The sequence below is a fragment of the Mustela nigripes genome, chromosome 4 (genome assembly GCF_022355385.1).
Source record: "Mustela nigripes isolate SB6536 chromosome 4, MUSNIG.SB6536, whole genome shotgun sequence".
Classification (NCBI taxonomy): Eukaryota; Metazoa; Chordata; class Mammalia; order Carnivora; family Mustelidae; genus Mustela; species Mustela nigripes.
Window position 1 is genome coordinate 144,696,679 of NC_081560.1, and position 15,582 is coordinate 144,712,260.

The 15,582-nt window shown below is 50.7% G+C and overlaps 1 protein-coding gene across 4 annotated transcripts in view; it reads left to right on the forward strand.

The window, feature by feature from the left end:
• Window positions 1-4,556: 4,556 nt before the first annotated feature.
• ANXA11 (annexin A11) overlaps window positions 4,557-15,582 on the forward strand; it is a 36,796-nt gene continuing 25,770 nt past the window's right edge. The window contains exon 1 of one of the 4 annotated variants that reach the window (XM_059397904.1): window positions 4,557-4,795. The gene's annotated coding sequence lies outside the window, so the exon portion shown is untranslated. Of the gene's footprint in view, window positions 4,796-4,970; window positions 5,064-5,189; window positions 5,269-15,582 lie in introns of those variants that run through there. The other 3 variants (XM_059397905.1, XM_059397907.1, XM_059397906.1) reach the window with 3 other exon arrangements.

Sequence of the window (15,582 nt, forward strand, 5' to 3'; positions counted from 1 at the left end):
GACATATAAAGTTGGGTTTTAGGAGGGATATTCTGGTAAAGGTGTCTAGGAAGCAGCTATCTACTCATGTGTTTTTAATTCTTGCAGCACCTCCTTATTAAATAAAGAAAATTCAAACATTGCAAAGGAAGTAGGAAAAGAGAAAAAAAGATACAAAGAGAAAGCATATTTCACATGATATTCAAAATATGAATCCACCTACCTGGCCCCTTTCCTAACCAATTAGAGACTTGGAAAAGGTGCTGAATAGCCCTGGGATAATCACTGCCCCTTTTGTTGCTAGATCAGGGGAAAATTAAGGGTGGAGGTACTATGAGGTCTCAAGGCAACAGCTATTTACCAAGCAGGATGAAAGAACTTTGCCTTTTTACAATTTACAGCATTTACCAATGTGTTTTAGGTGAATAGCAGCCCTGAGTATGTGTGTGTGCATCTCCAAAAAAGGGGCAGAAATAAGTCCAAATATTTCTGTAATCATTATTAATACAAACTAAACTCATCAATTAAAGGCAGGTACCCAACTGGATTTTTAAAAATTTGTTAAAAAAAAAAAAAAAAAAAAGGCGGGCGCCTGGGTGGCTCAGTGGGTTGAGCCACTGCCTTTGGCTCGGGTCGTGATCTCGGGGTCCTGGGATCGAGTCCCGCATGGGGCTCTCTGCTCGGCAGGGGGCCTGCTTCCTCCTCTCTCTCTCTGGCTGTGTCTCTGCCTACTTGTGATCTCTCTCTGTCAAATAAATTAAAAAAAAAAAAAAAAAAAAAAGGCATCATTTCCAGGAGATGAACCTAAAGAACAGGAAAGCCTGAAAACAAGAGAGGAAAAACACACCAGACAAATACTATCTTAGCAATACTGAAAGCAGGCCTAATAATTTTTTAAGGAGAAAAATGATAAAAGAAAGTAAGTCACCAAAAGATAAACCAATTATGAACTTGTGTAAAGCTAATAATTTGTTCACAAAATTATAAGGCAAAATGAGAACAAATTATAGGGGGAAATTGGCAAAGTATAATAAAGGTAGGAAACTTTAAATCAGCCTTCTTGGAAATCAACGGCTGGAACAGAAAAAACCTGGGGTATAAACAATCTAAGTAGCACACTGGAGGGAAAAACACATAGAAAGAAGCCTGTGCATTCACAAAAACTGGGACATTAAAAAAAAGAAAAATCCGTCTGTCAGGCCACAGAGAAGTCACAAATTCCAAAAAGAGCACCTTTTCTCATCTCTAAGCATTAAAATTAGAAATTCATGACAAATTTTTTGTTGTTGTTGTTAAAGATTTTATTTGTTTATTTGACAGACAGAGATCACAAGTAGGCAGAGCAGCAGGCAGAGAGAGAGGAGGAAGCAGGCTCCCTGCTGAGCCACCCAGGCACCCCCAAAATGTTTTTTAAAAAGCTACAGAAACACGCTTCTAAATAATACATGAATTAAGGATAAAATTCTAATTTTAAAAAAACAAAATATTTAGAACTGAGAGATAACAAAAGCATGGCATGTTAAAACTTGTGATATGTAGTTAAAGCAGGATGTTCAGGGAGATTTATCATCTTAGTTACATTTATCAGAGAACAACAAGAGAGAGATTTGGAAAATGACCCAAATGTTCAACTCTAGATACCAGAAAAAGATTACCAGGGCAAATCCAAGGAAAGAAGGAACAGAACTACAAAGATAAAAACAGAAATGGAAGCAGTAGATAATATTTTTAAAAGAATGAATATAATTTATAAAAAAATTAGGGACGCCTGGGTGGCTCAGTTGGTTAAGTGTCTGCCTTCAGCTCAGGTCACCATCCCGGAGTCCTGGGATCAAGTCCCTTGTGGGGTTCCCTGCTCAGCAGGGGCCTGCTTCTCCCTCTCTCTGCTGCTCCCCCTGCTTGTGCTCTTTTTCTCTCTCTGACAAATACATTAAATCTTTAAAAGATTTTTTTTTTTTTTAATAAAAAGGGGATTGTAAAGTCTGGCCAGACTGATCAGAAGCAGCCTTTCCGGATCCCATCCTCTACACTTTCCTCTCCCATCCTTGACCCTAAGGATCCTCTGTACAAGCCTGTGTTTTGTGAGGTATTTGCGATTTGTTTGTTTCCCCACTGGAGAAGAGCTGTGTTTGCAGCAATAGAGTGTTCTATAGTCCCTCTTTGTGTGGCATACCTTGGCTGTACTCAAACCCTGTCTGTGCAATGACTCAAGGCTCCTGCTCTATTCAGAGCCGTGCAGCACCTGACCGGTTTACAAGGGGTTCACTCCCCCTTAGCTCAGCTCATGTTTGTGTCAGACTCTCGCTGCGATGAACCAGGGGTTAATTTGCATATTTTCATAGACCATTTTGAAGATTTGCTAAGCGAGAACACCGAGGCTCAAAGAACGGATCACTTCCAAAGCGACAGGCCCCAGGTGTTGGCACACCAAACCCAGAGTCTTTTCCCCGACACAAGTGTCCCCACGGAGTCCGAGCCCAACAGGACGTTTGTTAAAAATAAACGGTTCAGGACGCCTGAGTGGCTCAGTGGGTTAGGCCTCTGCCTTCACCTCAGGTCACGATCTCAGAGTCCTGGGATCGAGTCCCGTATCGGACTCTCTGCTCGGCAGGGATCCTGCTTCCTCCTCTCTCTCGGCCTGCCTCTCTTCCTACTTATGATATCTGTCTGTCAAATAAATAGATAAAATCTTAAAAAAAAATAAAGTAAAATAAATGGTTCAAAGTCACAGAAGGGTGACCACAGGGGTAGCTATTCACCGCCCTGGCCTTGAAGAGCTCAGGCCTGACGTAGGAAAGTGTGTGTTACACGCAGAAGAATTCCGCTTTGATTTATGTTTTTAAAGGTGGTATTTAAGGAAGCAGTAGCTCATCTACGAAAAAAGTGAGCCATTCAGAGAAGCTTGCCTTTGAGGCCGCCCGGAGCCGGGGCAAGCGCGGCGCCGACGCAGGCCGTCCAGCCGGAGGCTTGGGTGGGCGCCAGGTGTGACCTTCCCCCGATGAAGTCCCCAGCCGAGGGCACGCCAGGCGACAGACGCTCCCTCGGAAGGCCGCGGGCTCGGTGGGGGCTTCGCCCCGACGCGCGCTCCTGGGTCGCCGCAGGCACCCCCACCGCGGTAATAACCGGGCCTGGCAGAGCCTCCTGGTGCCACTGACCCTCTGCTCGTCTTCCGCTGAGGGTGGGGGCGGGGCGTTTCCTCCGAGTCGCACTGGAGCCTTTGGCCCGAGTTTCACTCTCACCCGTCTCTCATCGCTAAAAAATGCAGTTCAGCCCCGAAAAAAGGCCGCGCCTTTGCGGGGTGAAGGGTGTTGCAGAGGCCGCGTAAAATGACTAGGTCCGCGGGGTTTGTAGTCGGGCGCGGCTTCCGCACGGCACCCGCGACCCTACCCGGCAGGCAGAGGCCAGAATCTCCCCTTCGACCTACAGCGCCCAGTCCCGCCCTCTGCGCTCAGAAAATGGAAATAGGACCAGCAGCGCACTTTGCTACAGCCCCAAACCGGCAGCAACCTAAATGTCTTTCTCTAAGAACCTAGGTGACACGCACGTTGGCGCATCCCTTGGGTCCTTGGGAAGAAGCAAGGAGATCAAAGTGTGCTTGCGTGGAAAGACCCGTCAAGATGTAGTGAGTAAAAATGCATGTCGCAGAAAACACGGCAACACCGTCTTAAACAGTGCATCTAGGCGAATATATAACACATCGAGGTTGCAGAGAGAAAGATCTGGAAAGACACACCTAAAAGCGGGCTGGAGGAGTAAAGAGTGAATCTCAGTTTCTAAAAATTGCTTTTAAATGATCATACATTCATTTATTACCTGTGCGAACATTTTTTTCCCAAAAATAAGATCTTTTAGAGTAGTTTTATATGTACAGAAAAAACGAGAAGTTAACACTTGGTTTCTCCTGTTATTAGCATTTCCTATTAGCATGGAGCTTTTGCTACAATGAATGAGCCAGTACTTCATTATTAACTGACGTCCATAGTTTATTTAAATTTCCTTAGTTTTTTTCCTAATGTCCTTTTACCAGGATCCCCTTCAGGATGCCACGCTACATTATTTTCTAATCTCCTTAGGCATTTCGTGGCTGTATTCTTGAGAGGAAGACCAACATGGGCACATGCTATCACTGAAGATTTCTCTCTCTCCATGTTGACCTTGATCACCTGCCTAAGGTAGTTTGTCGGGTTTCTCCACCGTAAATCTACTCTCCCCACCCCCACCTCTATTTCCATACTGTTGGGTGAACTTTTTAACGTGAAAAGTGTTCTTTACCTGAAGGAGAGTCGCTAACAAAGGTACATAGGGCCGGAGGAGGCTTGGAGAACGCCGTCCCCGAGATCGTAGCTCAGGCACGACCGACAGAGGCGGCGGGCGGAGCGGGGAAGCCCCTCACCAACCTCCTGGCGCCGGCAGGATCCCCTGCCAGCCCAAAAGAGCCGGAAGGCCGGCGATTTTCTTCCCCCGCCCCAGGAGGAAGCTCTCCGCCCGTTAGCCCTCCCGGCTATCACCTGGGGGCGGGGACGCGCTCCGACCCCACCCCTAGTCCCGCCCCGTCCCCTGCGCGAGCTGCTCCGCCCCGGGGCGCGTTGGCCACCGCCGGGTTTTCCGCCTCGCGCACTCCTCCTCCGGCCCCGCCCTGACGGTTGCGGTTCCCGAGTGCCCCGAGTGCCCCGAGTGCCCCGAGTGCCCCGAAAGCCGGAGTAGGACAGAGCTCCAGGCCGATAGAGGCGCCGCGGCCGGGACGCCCGCGGAGACAGCCGCCGCTGCCCGGGGCCCCTCGCGGCCCCCACCCTTGTGATCAGTGGCCAGCGGCCGGGTAAGTGAGGGCTCCCTGGCCCTCCGGAGGCACGGGGCGGGGCGGCGGCAAGGGACGGGGTGGCGGCAGAGCGCCGCGGCCGGGCCGGTGAGCCCCAGACTGCCCTGCGTCCGCTCCCGTCCCGGTCCTGCCCTGCGGCTTCCTGGTTGCTCAGCACGGCGGTTGGGGGAGTTGGGGGGGGTTGGTGTCGGGTTGTAGGGCTGGCCCCCGACGGGTCGTCGTTCAGGTTGCCCGGCTTGGTCGGCCGCGAGAGGCTGCCCTCTTTGAGGTAGGCGGTGCGCAGGCCGGCCCCCTGTGCCCAGGGCCACGTGACTGTGCTGCGCGGCTGGGGTCGGGGCCTCACCCGCTCCTGGGTGGGCGTGGGACGACTGGGTGAACTTGGGACCGGATGAACCTGCGACCAGAAGGCGACTGACTGGTATGGGGGTGGCCGATGGTCCGGGCCCCTCTGACCCAGCGGAGTTCTCAAGAGTGTAGGTGCCCTTCCGGGGCGTGTGCTAAGGAGGGCCCGTAGAGGAGACTGGCTTCAGGAACTTTCCTCCTGAACTGGGAAGATGCAAATCCTGGGAGCTGTTGGTGTTGGAGATTGTTTGTTAAGGCCCCTTTGAGAAAATGCGGAACTACCCCGGCGCTGTGTTCACCTGTGTGTATACCCTTTCTGCCTTTCCCCTTGAGCTCTGCGTAACCTGTGGAAGGCTTAAAATGGCAGAAACCCATTTTATTGGTTTAAAGGACAGTTGGGAAGTTCCCCTTCCGAGGAGATCAGTTAAGCTGGCCAGTTCTAGCCCAAGCAGGTTACAGTTGCCGCCCCGCCCCCACCCCCGCGACATTTCTCTCAGCTTCCCCCATCAGTGACCTTGCTTTGCTTTGGGTATCCAAGGTAGACAGCGACGCCGCTCTCTCTCCCGACCCCACGTTTTGCTTCTGGCTGCCTTGACCTGAGCGTGAAGTGGTGCTCCCACAACAGGAACAAAAACTTGCAGGGGAGGGCAGGGCTGAGTCCTGGAGGTGGAGGCTCAGGGTGTGTTCTCTTTCTTCACTCCTAAATGGCTCTCATTATGTTCCTTCATTCCTTCCTAGCTTCGGTCCATTGTCGGGGATTCCAGGAGGATTAATAGTTCTCCTTCCCTCAAGGCACCGTCCTGTGCTTCGAGGTGGTCCCTGGCAAGACAGGTGCTAGGGAAATCTGTTACCCTGGGTTGCTCGGTACCTCCGGGTCCTACATCCCTCCGTCTTGTCTCTTATAAGTCTCCGTGCCTTGGGTTCCTCATCTGTAAAGTGGGGATGATAATACCTACCTCACGGGGGCATTGTAAGGGTTAAATGAGTTAATACGTGACAACCATACCGCCCAGGCACAGCGCTGAGCTGGTGACTATTTGACCATACCTGTGTGCTCTAGGTGGATGTCACCTACATGGGGTAAAGCCTGTGCTCTAGGTGGATGTCACCTACATGGGGGAAGGGCCTAGGACACAAGTGTCAGCAATAATAATACAGTAATAATAGCTGTTGTTTCTTTCATGTAGCTGGAAGTCCATTCAAATCGAATTGCTCTCCTGCCAGTCCCTGTTTTAGTTCATGTTGTTCTGCCCTCCTGGAATGTCCTCCTTCCCCATCTCTGCCCATGATTCCCCACCCTTCTGGGAACCCTCCAGGAGCTTACTCCGAGCTGGAAGGGACAAGACATACTCTGAGCCCACGCTGCCCTCCTCCTCCACTCCTTTGGCATCCCTTCTCCATAGTCGCCTTGCTTAGTATTTGTGTGGCCCCATGTCTTATCCCTGCCCCGTCCTTTGTCTTTGGAAGGCGGGGCTTACTCATGTTTCTTACTTGTGCCTTGGTTGCACAGCACCCAGGATGGGCTCTGCCTAATATATGTCCTAGCAGAATTTCGCTGAGTGTGAGAGGCAGGCCAGGGAAGTAAGGTTTACCTTGATCTTAGACCTTGAAGGCTCAGTTTGGGTAGGCAACGAAAGAGAGCCTGAGATAGAGCTAGGGCAAGGCTGACAGATACCTGTCTTGGATTGCTTACCTAGAAGGCCAAGATTCCGTGGAGGATGGGTCCTCTGGAGTGACGGGAGTAAGAATCCAGCCAGAATAGGTTAGTGTGGGCTCTTGGGAATTCATTGCAGAACAGAGAGGCAAAGTCGGTGTAGGCAGGAGGTGAATGTAGAAAGGAAATCTGTGTCGAGTGCTGGGGACCTGTGCCGAGGACCCAGGGCCTTTTTGGAGTTCACCCTCCTTCCTCTTGGATTCACTTCCTCCTTTCCTCTCTCCCTAAGCCTGAGGCAGTGCCTGGTGCTTGATCCAGTGGTGGGTCACTCAGGGAAGACTGTGCGCTGGTGTGCTTCACAGTCACAGCCAAGCAGGCCAACTCAGGTCTACTGGACTTCTCTCTACAGCACATTCTGATGCCATTGTCCCCTGGTGCCTCAGGAATTTGAGTGATCCTAGATAGGAAAGCCCTTAGGCTTTCAGCCCTTAGGCACCTGTAAAGGTGAAGAAACTGAAGTTTCTTTGTTGGGAATTTGCATTTTAAAAAGGAGTTGTTGAAATTCAGTGAAGCTTTCTAGTAATGCTGAAACTATAGCACAGTAGGCCCACTTACCCCCCTTCCCCTCAACTCCCCCCCAATAAAATAGAGGTCTGATGTTACCTGGTGGCTTGTATTCTGGAGGATTCTAACAGTACATAGGGCCCAAACAGAGGCTCCAGTACGCTGTTAGAAGAAAGTAGTGGGTGAGGGCAACAATGGAGGAGTCAGGAGACAGAGTTCTCCGTTTTGGGTCACTGGGACAAGTTGTGGAGCCACACAAGGTCCCAGTGTTCTAGATGGTAAAATGCCTGCCTCATGTGGTTGTTTGCAGATTCTGGTGAGAAGATGCTTGTGGAGGGGGTTTAAGATCAGCCAGGGCTTGATCATGATGGTGTTGATCTCTTGGGTGCTTTACTGCAAGGACACTTGAGACAGGATGGAGTGTGCAGACTGTTGGCCCCTGACTCTCTGATCCCTCAGTGACTGGTCTTCCAGGGGTTGTGCTCCTGAAAGTCCCACGGACTCAGCAGAAAAGAAGGGAAGAATTGTTGGTGAAATTGCAAGGGAAGTCTGGTGTCCCCAGCCTTTGTCACCTGGAGCTTGGGGGTAGGCTGGCTGGGAGGACCATGAGCTGAAAGGAATGTGAATGAAGGTGGAAAGGAGAAACCCAGAGGGGGTTAGCTGGGGGGCTGGGGGGGGGGGGGGGGACGTGGGGGAGTAAGGCCGGGGCTGGGCTCTCTGGGGGGGAAGGGAGGTTTATGTGTGGGGGGGGTCAGCTGGCAGTAGCAGATGTGAGCTTGCTGTGGCCACCTAAAAGGTCATGGCTATTTTTAGGAAGTGGGTGACAAGGCATGTTTCTGTTGAACCAACATTGTGAGTACCCACTGTTTGCCCAGCCCTGCGCTGTGTGCATAAAAGCACAGTCCACCCCACCCACCCTAGGTTGTCTGCCTGGATTCCCTAGAGATGTGGCATACTGGATGAGAACCAGGTCTGGAAGGTGGCCAAGATCATGATCGTGAATTCAGTTTTGGACATGGAGCGTCTTGAGATGCCTTTGGGGTACCAAGGAGTCAGGTGTGTCTGGAGCTTAGGAGGACTCTGGGCTAGAGAGACATTTTTGTCTAGATTTATCTGCTATAAAGGGCACGATGAGATTGAGGAACTCACCTTGAATAGCTGAGTAAAGGAGCCTGAGCCCAGGAAGAAGCTAGAAAAACAGCAGTCCATGAGGGGAGAGGAAAAGCAGGACAGTGTCAGATCATAGAAGCCAGGGTGAGTCCACTTCAGCTGGAGGGAGTGACCACGGGTGCCCACTGTTGCTGTGGGAAGTGATAAGGAGGATACGCAGCACGTTAGCTGTGGCTGTTTTGCTGGGAGGCTGGTGGAGAAGCCAGATGGGAATGAATGGGCGGAGGATTTGCAGGAGTGCGGATCGGCTGTGCTGAGTATAGACAAGCTTTGAAGGGAAGGAGAGGCGTTGGGTGATGCAGGAGGAGGCCGACACCGAGGGGGTGTTTGTTTCTGTTTCTCAGATCATCCTCCCATTCCACCCTGAGAAATCAGCAGTGTGGATGGCCGTCAGTCCGGCGCTGCCAATTCCTGTGTCGTATGGACACAGGCACCTGTAAAGGTTTGCTGCTGCTGTTTTTTTAAGGATTTTCTTTATGCATTTAAGAGAGCAAGCGAGCAGGGAGAGGGGCAGAGGAAGAGGGAGAAGTAGTCTCTCTGCTGAGCAAGAAGCCTGATGAGAGACTCCATCTGTCCCAGGACCCTGGGATCATGACCTGAGCCAAAGGTAGATGCTTAACCAACTGAGCCCCGCGGGTGCCCCTGTAAAGGTTGGCTTCTCTCACAGAATGGTTTCGTGCTGCACCCCTTATTCCGCAGCTGGTGGTTTTGATTAGTTGATCAGGGGCAGTAACCCTGAGTGAGCCGTGTTCTGGGTCGGTAGCCACTGTGGAATGATCTATAGTGCAGGGGGACTGTGGTTTATACAGTCTTCCCTTAATTGATGGGTATGGGGACCATTGACTATTTTTATAATTTGAACTAGTGCTGGAATGAGCAACGAGTAGGGCCCTGATAGGGATGGCATCGAATGTATTCATTTATAAGGAAGAGTTGACATTTTTATAATACTAACTTTTGCAAATCAGGGACAGATTACAGGCCTTGTAATACATCTTTAGTAGATATTATGAATGGGATTCTAACTGGATTTGCTAGCCGGATAATAATCTTTTGTATCCTTTCCACTTTTTTTTCCTGCTTCTTGGCCATTAATTCCAGCCTTTATCATTATTCATTCTTTTTTACTTTTGGCTTATTTTGTTGCTCTACTTTTAATCTCTAAATTAGTTCACTTATTTTTTTAGTTTTTTAACTTAAAAAACATGTAAAGTTCAACATTTGTGTGTAACAACCCTAGCTGTTTGGCCTTCGAAAGGCTCGCCTTTCCATTCCTTTATAGCCGCCACAGAGATCAGGGATTTTTTTTATTTCTTTAAGTTTATTTATTTATTTAAGTAGTCTCTGCACCCAACACAGGGCTCAGACTCATGACCCTGAGGTCAACAGTCTCACGTTCTTCTGGCCAGCTGCCCTGCCATGTAGATCTCTCTTGATCCAAGGATGTTTTAGAAGACAGGATCCTGAATTTAACCAGTAACCGGTTTTGTGGGGAGTATGATTACATTTTAATGTCGACTGCTGGTTTTATTGGGTTATGTTTAGTGAATGTGATCAGCAAAATTTCTTCTCGCTGGGCCATATCCAGATTTTCTCTGTGGCAAGTACATGATCCATACTAGAAGCTCTCACGGACAGGAAAGGTTACATATTCCCGGGTCACAGACTGTAAGATGTATCTGTTAACTTGAGCTTGCTTGCCTTTCCTTGCATATTGGTCGGTCAAATTCTGCAAGAGGTCCCCAAAATTCTTGCTATAATCTCCAGTTAAGTCAGGCAGTACTTACCTTCGTTCTCGATGCAGGGACCAGACATCCATGCTTAATGTGTACAGGTTTATGAGGCTGATCTGTGCAGATAGTACTTCGCATCATTTGTTGCTTATTTTAATGCTTTTGGCCTTTGGCCTTCATTGCCACATTATCTATATATTGGGAGACCATATTACCAAAGGTCTGGGAGAATCCTTTCTTCTTCAGAGACCAAAAATAAATAAAAAGATAGTAAATGAAAGGCTCAGAAACGCAGAGGCAGGCAGAGGCCCGGGGCTTTACACCAGGACCTGTTTTAGTTCGGGCTTATGCGCAGTATGTCAGTATGTGGTCCTCTGGTCTCCTGGACCTGCTTCTCAGCACCCCAATTGTCATGAAATAATCCGGTCCCAGTGGTCACCAGGATAGCCAGCTTCTTAGGAGGGATGGATAAAATAAGATTTGCCTGCAAGCTCCAGGGACAGGGCCCACACTGCCTCTCTTCTTTTGTGGTTCTTGTCCCTTCCTTTGTGTCCAAAGACAGGGACAGCTCTGACTGGCAGTTACACTGTTTCCTTCCTGGTTTGTGACAGCACACAGCCTTTCTCTGTTCCACAAAGGATATGACAAAACAGTCAGTACGCAAAAAAGTCCCAAGGCCAACTTAGGCCACGGCCTGGGTGGCTCAGTTGGTTGAGCTTCCAACTCTTGATTTCAGCTCAGGTCATGATCTCAGGTCATGGGATTGAGCCCCACATCAGGCTCCACACTGAGTGTGAGCGTGGAGCCTGCTTGAGATTCTCTGTCTCCCTCTCCTGCTCCATGCTCACTCTCTCTCAAATAAATAAATCCTTTTTAAAAAAAGGATTTTTTTTTTTTTTTAAATATGTCTTTTGTGCTCAGCACATGACCAGGGTGTGGGAGGATGGCAGAAGGCAGTGGCAACAGCAAACCGAATTTGGGGGTTTCTGTCTTTGATAGCAAATTCAGACTGTTCACATACCAGACCGTTTTGATTTTATTCCTTGGATCTTATTTTCTGTTTATTATTTTCTCTACCTGGGTGTTAACTTCTGTCCTGATTTCTGCTGACTTGGGGAGGTTTCTCATCATCCCTCTTCCCTTGCCTGTCTGCATTACGATTCAGTGTTGGCTGTGGATTAGGAGAGGAACCCCCTCTCTCCTCAGAAATTGGAGGCCGGGGTCCATGTCTGCTCATTGAGGTCGTCCTGGCACCAGGCTGCTGGTGTGGAGTTGCCCCCAGCACTCTCTAGGGCTGTGGTTTCTGAATATAAGCGTATCTAAGACTAACTGGGAAAGTTTGTTAAAACACAGATTTCTACTCCCTCCGCCCTTAAGGGCTCTGATTTAGGAGGTCTGGGGTGAGGCCTGGACATCCTCATTTTTGACAGCCACCCCTGCTGTTGCATCCGCGTGGGGACCCTCCCGGAGGGAAGGACCTCCGGGGCCTTCCCTTAACCCGTGTGGTGCAGGGCAGCTGGCTTGCAGGGCCATGCCCTGCCTGGTTGCCAGGGAGGCTTGGAAACTAGTCCTTATTGGAGGCTACCATGTGCCAGGCAACAGTTGTTGTTCTGTGCCACAAGTAAGAGGGGGCAGATGGTCGTAGGGGACAACCAGAAGTTCTGGGACACCACCCACTGCTGTGTTTAATTTGAAACTCCAGTCTTGCCATCGGCCAAGCTGGTAATCCTTGGTTAGGAAGGGGGGGGGGGGGGGGGGGGGCTCGTGGCTCAGTGGGTTAAGCTGCTGCCTTCGGCTCAGGTCATGATCTCAGGGTCCTGAGATCGAGCCCCGCATCGGGCTCTCTCTGCTCCGCAGGGAGCCTGCTTCCCTCTCTCTCTCTCTCTCTCTCTCTCTGCCTGCCTCTCTGCCTACTTGTGATCTCTGTATGTCAAATAAATAAAATCTTTAAAAAAAAAAAAAAAAAGGAAGCGGGAATGGCCTGTCACGACCAGAATAGTATGTCGTGATGGTGACAGTGGCGAGCACATAGGCAGTGCAGGGCATGGCCACCTCCAACCCCATGGCGGGTACACAGAAGGCCAGCAGCTGCTGCTGCTGCTCGCTGATGAACTGAGGATTCTCGCTCCTTCTAGGCTGCCCCCAGGAGTCGGGTCCCTTCCTCATTTTGTCTTAACATTTCCGAAGCTCCATCCAGCCCTGGGGGCGAGGGGGTTGGCACCCAGAAGGGAGCTGAGTGGAGGGGAGATGGTGTGGGCTGTGAGTGCGTCAGCCCAGAAGCCGAGAGACATGCTTCTGGTCTGTGTTCTGCCTCCAACCCATCCTGGGACATCAGGCAGATTCTTTCTGCTCTCTGGGCCTCCACTCCCCACCTTAGTAAAATAGGCTGGTTGAAGCCGATGATTTCATGAAGGCCACTGCCAGGTCCAGTATTCTAGGATTCCTGTGTAATCCAATGCCAGGGCACTGGAAATTGACTTTTTATTTCTAGGACGTGTCTTTCAGAACTGGCTTGCTCAAGTTCAGCCTTCCAGTAAGGCTTAAACACTACCCCATTGCTACTTCCCCAGCCTAGCCTGCCTTGTTTGGAGCATCTCTCGGCTGTTTAGCCCCAGTGCCAGCCCTGGGGCAGTCTGAGGTACAGACTGGCTAATGATTGACTTAGGCTCCAGCAAGCCTTTGTTCACGGCCTGTGGGTGGGGAGTTCAATGTTTAACAGCACCTTGTGCAGGCTTTTTGTTCAGTGAGAGGGAAAATACAGTCAGGATTGGTGGGGGTCTGCCTGGGGCGCTCTGGCTTGTTTCTGTGGCACTGTGCCCACGCCCAAGAGAGGCAGATCCCCATGAGTGCGGGACACTGGGACTCTGCATCCCTGTAGAGAGTAGGGCCACTTACTTGCAGAGTTAGGGATGTTCGTACACCCTCAAAACACTTGAAATCCTGCCTTGGAGTGAGAGGGAAGGAGAGAATGTCCTTGAAGTGTCTTCCTCTCTGCCCCCAGAATTCCTGGAGTCTCTGCACCAGAAGGTCTGACCAAAGAGGCCATCAGAACAGGTGCCACCCAGGATGTGGAAGAGATGAATCAGGGTCCACTGGTGTCACGTCGTGGTGCCCAGCCCTCTGCTAGCCAGTGGCAGGTGGAGGAGAGACCTGTCCTACAGCCTAGGCTCTGCCTCTTGTACCGAGAGGCCTAAGAAATAGTAATTCTGGCTCTGGCGTCAGTTGGTGTGACCCTGGCTTGCCAAGAATCATCTCTGAGCCCTGTTCCCTTGAGGGGATCTTATCTGTCTTGTAGGAACACTGTGAAGATGAATGAGGCAATATATAATGAGGTAATCCGTGTCTCGACCGTAGGTACTGGGAAAAGGAGAGTAACATTCATTTACTAGAGGATATTAGGCCAAGTGCTGATAAGTTCCAGGAAGAGCAGTCATTAGGGTAGAGAGATCAGGGTGGGCTTCCTGAAGGAGGTGGGGCTCTGTCTTGGCTAAAGGAAGGCCAAAATTGACATAGGCTTAAGGAAGGCGTAAAGGAGCCAAGGAGGGCAGACTGGTTAGAAGGAACCAACTGAACAAAAGCCCTGAAGATAGAAAGTGCCAGGATAACATCCTGGCTGTGAACCGCAGTCCTGTCTGGGAACCTGCCGTCAGCTTGCTGTGGCCTAGTGTAACTCTTGGCCCAGGGCCCTTTGGCAGAGCCTAGGATCCCCCCTGCACAGGGGTCGGCCCATGCCTGAGATCGAGATCCGAAAGAGAATCTTCTCTACTGGGAACTGTAGGCTCTGATGGGGATCTCTTTCCACTTCAGCAGCACAAGGTTGGCCGGGAACTTTGTCACCCTTAGACGGAAAGGTGCTGGTAAGTGTTATTTGAAGGAGAGGTTTCTTGGGGCTTCTAGGTGAGGTGGGGGGGGGGGGGGGGCTCTCATGTATCTGGGTTCGAAGGGACTGAGCTTCTCCAAAGCCATTTGAACAGGCGCTCCCTGCTGCCTTCCGTTCTAGCCCTCCCTGCCACCCCCTTCCCCCAGTTCACTGTGAGAGGATCTGTGATGGGCTGTTGGCTTCATAGGGCTCATTGCCTCTTAACTGGAAGGGCCCTGGGTGACATCACCTGTGCCTTTGACTACACATGCAGGTACCTGCAGGGATAGCCCAGCTTGGGACAGTGGGCTGCTGCAGTAGGCACCTGGCTGAAGGGGTGGTCGCTGCCTCCCTAGCTGTGTGCTACCGCAAGGAAATAGAGGACCTGTGTTGCCAGATCTCCTATTTTTCCATTAAAAAATTTTTTTTAAAAGTCAGGCCCAGCTCTTTTATAGCCGCTCGCCTTCCCCCCCAGGAAATAAATGTGAACTACAGAACCCTCGTGGAGCCCCAGGTTCTGGGCAGCACAAGCCCAGAACCACACACCCCTCATAGGCTCACCCATTTAATAAGTGAGGGAGAAAGATGCCCAGAAGAGCCTTAGGTTGGTCAAGACCCATCAGAGGAGCCAGTTCTCTACACTCTTCTCCCTCCTTCCTCTCCCAGAGGATGCATTTCCTGATTCTCTGCCATAGTCTCCATTCTTCCTAGGAATGGCTCTTAAACCCCTTGTGGATAACTTCCTGCAACTGCTCTGTTGTGTTTATGTCACCAGGCAGAGGGAAAGCCTGGGGCAGGCCAGGACTTTGGTTTTTTCCTCCTCCTTTCCCAGGTAGCCTAGCCCAGCCCTGGGTTCCTCTCTGAGCCCAGAGGTGGAATTACTATGAAGATAACGGAATGTAAGTTTCCACTTCAGGAGACCCTCCCCTCCCTGCACCTTATTTGCCAGGGAGGGGTCCTAGCAATGATGTGTATTCATTTTCTGGAAGAAGACCCCCAAAATCATATGAGCTTCAAGCCCCATAAAACCGGGACCGACCCCTGTAGATGCGGTGACTGGCTGGCATCCTGTCTTTAGGATTGACCTCTTATTTGGGTGGGGGGCAGGAGATCGGGGTCCTGGGCCAGCCCTCTTAGGACCTTGCTCTGTCACCTGGGCACGTCACTTCCTCCTCTCTGGTTGTCAGTTTCCCCATCTGAAATGAGAGCCGAAGTGGCGTGGGTAGGAATGAACTGAGTCATGGCTAGGGCTGAGTGAGCTCCGGGCCCCCAGCTGTGCGATCCTGGCAGGTTGGGGTGCGATGGTCCCGCCGGGGTGGAGCACACTGCCAACCTTTTCCCTCTCCAGAGCGTTTGCATTGCTGGCGGGGTGTGTCTGGCCCGGCCACACAGAACCACTCACAGCCCTGAGCCTCACCATGGTGATTCTTGTTGACTGATAAAATACCAGGGAGCAAAGCTTTAT